Genomic DNA, 6,477 nt, shown 5'->3' on the forward strand with positions numbered 1-6,477 from the left:
CGCACGCCCATTGGCTTCTCTGCCCCGCACTCAACGCGACCCGCGTCTTCATTGGCTACGGATCCACCTACTACTCAAAGCTCGTCCTCGCTTCACAGCGAGACTTCGTTTCCCAGAAGGCAACGAGGCAAGCACCACCTGTTCCATCACGACCGTAACGGAGCGTCGGCGCGCGCGGCACGCCGGGAGTTGTAGTCACTCCGCCAGTCCCGGCTGCAACTAGGGGCGGGGGCGCGCGCCGCCTGCAAGATGCCTAAGCATTGAACTGGACCTCGGGTGGCTGCGGTGTTTACGATGAGATGCCGATGCTTCACACTCTTGGCCTCGTCCTCCGGGGAGGTGTGTTACGGAGGTCTCCAGCCAGATACCTGAGGGTTCTCATCTGTAAAACTGGAATACAAATTATATGTTTTTCTCCTAGCGATGTTGCAGCACGAATATTGAGTAAGCGCTGGAATGCCGTTTTTATTTGGGGTCCGATTTGTGTTTCGTAGTAGGTGGGTTTCAAACCCTGTCTGCCTGCCTCCAGTTCATAAAGAACCTGGGGGAGCGGGGGTTGGGGGAGAGCGCGCGGAGAACGCGAGAATGGATCAAGATCCAGCTGCCCACTTTGAGGGGCTCGGACAGAAAGAAGCCCTCCTGGGGATGAGGACGGAGACCAGATATGAAAAAAGAGCCTCAAACAACTCCCTGATGACAAGGCTGTGAAGTAAAATTAAGAGGAAAGAGGCAGGAGGCTGAGGCATGAGAATCGTTTGTATTCAGGAGCCAGAGGTTGCAGTGAGCTGAGATCGCGCCTTTGCACTCCAGCCTAGGCGGCAGAGTAAGACTGTGTCTCAAAAAAAAAAAAAAAAAAAAAAGCCGGGTAGGTGCGGTGGCTCACGCCTGTAATCCCAGCACTTTCGGAGGCCGAGGTGGGTGGATCACGAGGTCAGGCGTTCAAGACCAGCCTGGCCAACATGGCGAAACCCCGTCTCTACTAAAAATACAAAAATCAGCCAGGCGTGCTGGCCGGTGCCTGTAATTATAGCTACTCAGGAGGCTGAGGCAGGAGAATCGCTTGAAGCTGGGAGATGGAGGCTGCAGTGAGCCGAGATCACGCCATTGCACTCCAGCCTGGGAGACAGGGCGAGATCCGACTCGGAAAAAAACAAAAAGAAAAAAAGAAAGAAAAAGGACAGCAAGTATGCAATTTTTTATTTTCATTTTCTTATTTTGCATTTCAGGTTCTCTGAATCTGGTTTTGTGGATTCAAGTCACTACTGGGTGTGATTTTCTTTTCTTTACTTTTTTTTTTTTTTGAGACAGAGTCTTACCGTGTTCCTCAGGCTGCAGTGCAGTGGTGAGATCTCGGCTCACTACAACCTCTGCCTCCTGGGTTCAAGCAATTCTCCCGCCTCAGCCTCCAGAGTAGCTGGGATTACAGGTGCCCACCACCATGCCCGGCTAATTTTTGTATTTTTAGTAGAGACGGGGTTTCACTATGTTGGTTCGGCTGGTCTCGAACTCCTGACCTCAAGTAATCCGCCTGCCGTGGCCTCCCAAAGTGTTGGGATTACAGGCGTGAGCCACCACGCCCGGCCCAATGATTTTCTTATTCCAGTATGGCTTGGCTCCCTTCACCTCCTTTGTGCTGTTAATGTCAAACATATTACCTTTCTCTGTATTATAGACCCAACAATACAATTAATATATAGTTTTTGTTGTTGTTGTTTTGAGATGGAGTCTAACTCTGTCGCCCAGGCTGGAGTGCAGTGGCGCGAGTTGCACTGCAACCTCCACCTCCCAGGTTCAAGCAATTCTGCCTCAGCCTCCCGAGTAGCTGGGACTACAGGCGTGCACCACCACGCCTGGCTAATTTTTTGTATTTTTAGTAGAGACAGGTTTTACCATGTTGGCTAGGCTGGTCTCGAATTCCTGACCTCAGGTGAACCACCCCCTCGGCCTCCCAAAGTGCTGGGATTACAGACATGAGCCACCAGGCCTGGCCAATATATAGTTTTGTACAATTGCTTTTTAAATGTGTTAAGAAGCAAAGGTAGAAGAAATTTGCATTTATGCTAGATTTTATTTTTATTTATTTTGAGACAGGGTCTCGCTCTGCTACCCAGGCTGGAGGGCAGTGGCGCAATATTGGCTAACTGCAACCTCTGCCTGCCAGAATCAAATGATTCTCCTGCCTCAGCCTCCCAAGTAGCTGAAATTACAGGTGTGCGCCACCATGCCTGGCTAATTTTATTTTTAATTTTTAGTAGAGACAGGGTTTCTCTGTTTTGGCTATGGCTGGTCTTGAACTCCTGACCTCAAGTGGTCTGCCCGTCGTGGCCTCCCAACATACTGGGATTACAGGCATGAGCCACTGTAGCTGGCAGATTTTATTTTTATTTATTTATTTATTTATTTATTTATTTTTTTTTTTTTTTTTGAGACGGAGTCTCGCTCTGTCACCCAAGCTGGAGTGCAGTGGCGCGATCTCGGCTCACTGCAAGCTCCGCCTCCCGGGTTCACGCCATTCTCCTACCTCAGCCTCCCGAGTAGCTGGGACTACAGGCGCCCACAACCGCGCCCGGCTAATTTTTTTTTTGTATTTTTAGTAGAGACGGGGTTTCACCGTGGTCTCGATCTCCTGACCTTGTGATCCGCCCGCCTCGGCCTCCCAAAGTGCTGGGATTACAGGCGTGAGCCACCGCGCCCGGCCTATTTTTATTTTTTATTTTTTTTTATTTTTATTTTTTATTTATTTTTTTTTTTGAGAGGGAGTCTCGCACTGTCGCCCAGGCTGGAGTGCAGTGGCCGGATCTCAGCTCACTGCAAGCTCCGCCTCCCAGGTTTACGCCATTCTCCTGCCTCAGCCTCCCTATAGCTGGGACTACAGGCGCCCGCCACCTCGCCCGGCTATTTTTTTTGTATTTTTTAGTAGAGACGGGGTTTCACTGTGTTAGCCAGGATGGTCTCGATCTCCTGACCTCGTGATCCGCCCGTCTCGGCCTCCCAAAGTGCTGGGATTACAGGCTTGAGCCACCGCGCCCGGCCTTTTATTTTTTTAATACAGGATCTCACTCTGTTGCCCAGGCTGGAGTGCAGTGGCGAGATCTCTGTTCACTGCAGCCTCAAACTCCCAGGCTCAAGAGATTCTCCCACCTCAGACCTCCCGAGTAGTTAGGACGTGTGCCATGAAACCCAGCTACGTTTTGTATTTGTTTTCTTGAACTCCTGACCTCGTGATCCACCTGCCTCAGCCTCCCAAACTGCTGGGATTACAGGCATGAGCCACCACACCCGACCAAGTTTTGTATTTTTTGTAGAGACAGGGTCTCTCTATGTTGCCCAGGCTGGTCTTAAACTCCTGGGCTCAATTGATCCGCCTACCTCAGCCTCCCGAAGTGTTGGGATTATAGGTGTGAGCCAAAGCACCCGGCCTTATGCAATCTTTTAAAATTACATACATTACCTTTGTATGTGTTCTTCAGATTTTCGCATGGATTGGAATAAATGTCTGGGGTCGCTTGTTTTCAGCCTAAAGAATTTCTTTTGGGCGGGTGCGGTGGCTCTCGCCTATAATCCCAGGTCTTTTCGAGACCTAGGTGGGTGGGTCACCTGAGGTCAGGAGCTTGAGATCAGCCTGGCCATCATGGTGAAACCCTGCTTCTATTAAAAAATACAAAAATTAGCTGGGTGTGGTGGCAGGCGCCTGTAGTCCCAGCTACTTGAGAGACTGAGGCATGAGAATCGCTTGAGCCTGGGAGGCGGAGGTTGCAGTGAGCCGAGATCACGCCACTGCACTCCAGCCTGGGCAATAGAGTGAGACTCTGTCTCAAAAAAAAAAAAAAGATTGGTATTTCTTGTAAGGTGGGCAAATTAACTTTTGCACTAAAATCTTTAGCCCAACTGTAACACAGGTGGTTAGTTACCCAGTCCCTTCCTGATGGACACTTAGACTGTGAAAATTCGGAAAACTGATGGGTATGATGGGAGACAGGGAGGCCAGAGGAGCAGGTCAACCCTCCTCTGGCTGGGGTCTTCTGGGCAGGAAGGATGTCAGGTGAGAGGCGACTCTATCCGAACAGCGCTGCTGCGAATGTCCACCAGGTGGCAGCAGAACCACGTCCCATCTGCGGTGGCCCAGCTGAGGCCAAGAGGGAGTCGGTAGAATGATATACAATGAGGTTCAAATCCCACCGATGGTTCGCTGGCCACGTCGCCGCTCTGGGCCTCAGTTTCCCCTTCCACACAGTGAGACCAATAATAGTCGCCAGCTTTTAGGGTTGTTGTGAGATTTAAATGGCGTATGATTGTTTGGACGGGGGAGCCTGTCCCTGTTGAGGCCCTGTCCCTCCCTCTGTGCTGGAACTCACCATTCTGGCCTTAGTTAGGCTACAAGCAGGTGGAAGGAGAACCTGGAAAGGGCAGAGCGCAGCCTGGAGCACAAATTGGATCCTAGAACAGCAGGAGAGGGGCAGGAAAAGGAATTTAGAGAGGATGGGGAGGAGGAAGAGGAGAGGGAGATCCCCGAGACCCAGCCCTGGCCTTGGGGCCTGGTGCTTCTGCCTTCAAGGCCTGGGTTGGAGCAGAGGGAGGGCATGCCAGGGTGGGGAAGGGCACGGGTTGTGATGTACTGACTCTTTGTTTCAAAACTTTATTATTTTTCTTTAGTTTTGTTTTTTTTTGAGATGGAGCCTCAAGTTTTGCTTGACCGAGTTTTGCTCTTGTTGCCCAGGCTGGAATGCAATGGTGTGATCTCGGCTCACCGCAGCCTCTACCTCCTGGGTTCAAGTGATTCTCCCGCCTCAGCCTCCCGAGTAGCTGGGATTACAGGCATGCACCGCCACGTCCAGCTAATTTTGTTTTTTCAGTAGAGATGGGGTTTCTCCATGTTGGTCAGGCTGGCCTCGAACTCTAGACCTCAGGTAATCCGCCCACCTGGGCCTCCCAAAGTGCTGGGATTACAGGCGTGAGACACAGTGCCCAGCCTTTTTTTTTTTTTTAAATACAGAGTCTCACTGTCACCCAGGCTGGAGTGTAGTGGCGTGATCTCGGCTCACTGCAACCTCTGCCTCCCCAGTTCCAGCAATTTTCGTGTCTCAGCATCCCGAGTCCCTGGGATTACAGGTACCCATCACCACACCAGGCTAGTTTTTGTTTTTTTATGTTTTTTTTTTTTTTGAGACAGAGTCCGGCTCTGTCACCCAGGCTGGAGTGCAGTGGCGCGATCTCCGCTCACTGCAAGCTCTGCCTCCCAGGTCCACACCATTCTCCTGCCTCAGCCTCCAGAGTGGCTGGGACTACAAGTGCCCGCCACCACATCTGGCTAATTTTTTGTATTTTTAGTAGAGACGGGGTTTCACTGTGTTAGTCAGGATGATTTCAATCTCCTGACCTCATGATCTGCCTGCCTCAGCCTCCCAAAGTGCTGGGATTACAGGTGTGAGCCACCGTGCCCGGCCCAGTTTTTGTATTTTTAGTAGAGGTTGGGTTTCACTATGTTGGCCAGTCTGGTCTGGAACCCCTGACCTCAAGTGATCTGCCTGCCTCAACCTCCCAAAGTGCTGGAATTACAGGAATGAGCCACTGTGCCCGGCCCAGGCCCTGACCTTCCACCTCGTCCTCTTCTGCCTCCAATTGTCCCTGATCCCTGCTCCCATCTCTCCCAAGAGTCCTCCTCTGAATTCATTTCATTCATTCATTCATTGAGTACTTACTGTGTGGACACATGGCACAGGGGACACAGCTGTGACTGGGACAAACAAAAATCCCAGACCTGGGAGAGTTGAAAGGGAAAAGGATGGGGGAAACGGGAAAAACAAGATACATAAGAAAAATGAGCCAGGCATGGTGGCTCTCACTGTCATCCCAGTGACTCGGAAGGCTGAAACGGGAAGATTATTTCAGGCCAGGAGTTCAAGACTAGCCTGGGCAACATAGTGAGATCCCATCTGTAAAAAAAAGAGTTTCGGCCAGGTCTGGAGAGATGGGTGGATCACCCAAGGTCAGGAGTTCAAGACCGGCCTGACCAACAAAGTGAAACCCCATCTCTACTAAAAATACAAAAAATTAGCCAGGTGTGGTGGTGTGCACCTGTAGTCCCAGCTACTCAGGAGGCTGAGACAGGAGAATTGCTGGAACCCGGGAGGCGGAGGTTGCAGTGAGCCAAGATTGAGCCACTGCACTCCAGCCTGGGCAATGGCGGGGAGACTCTGTCTCAAAAAAAAAAAAAAAAAAAAAAAGAAAGAAAGAAAAGAAGAAAGAAATTTACAAACAACAAAAATTTATTTCTCACAGTTCTGGAGTCTGGGAAGTCCAAGATCAAAGCACATTCAGTGTCTGCTGAGGTCCCACATTCTAGTTCATAGATGGTGGCTTCTCACTGTGCCCTCACATGGTAGAAGGGTCAAGGCATCTCTTTGGGGCCTTTTTTACTTGTTTTTGTCTGTCTTGTCTTTTTTTTTCTTTTCTTTTCTTTTCTTTCTTTCTTTCTCT

This window comes from Papio anubis, chromosome 20 (genome assembly GCF_008728515.1).
Source record: "Papio anubis isolate 15944 chromosome 20, Panubis1.0, whole genome shotgun sequence".
NCBI classification, from domain to species: Eukaryota; Metazoa; Chordata; class Mammalia; order Primates; family Cercopithecidae; genus Papio; species Papio anubis.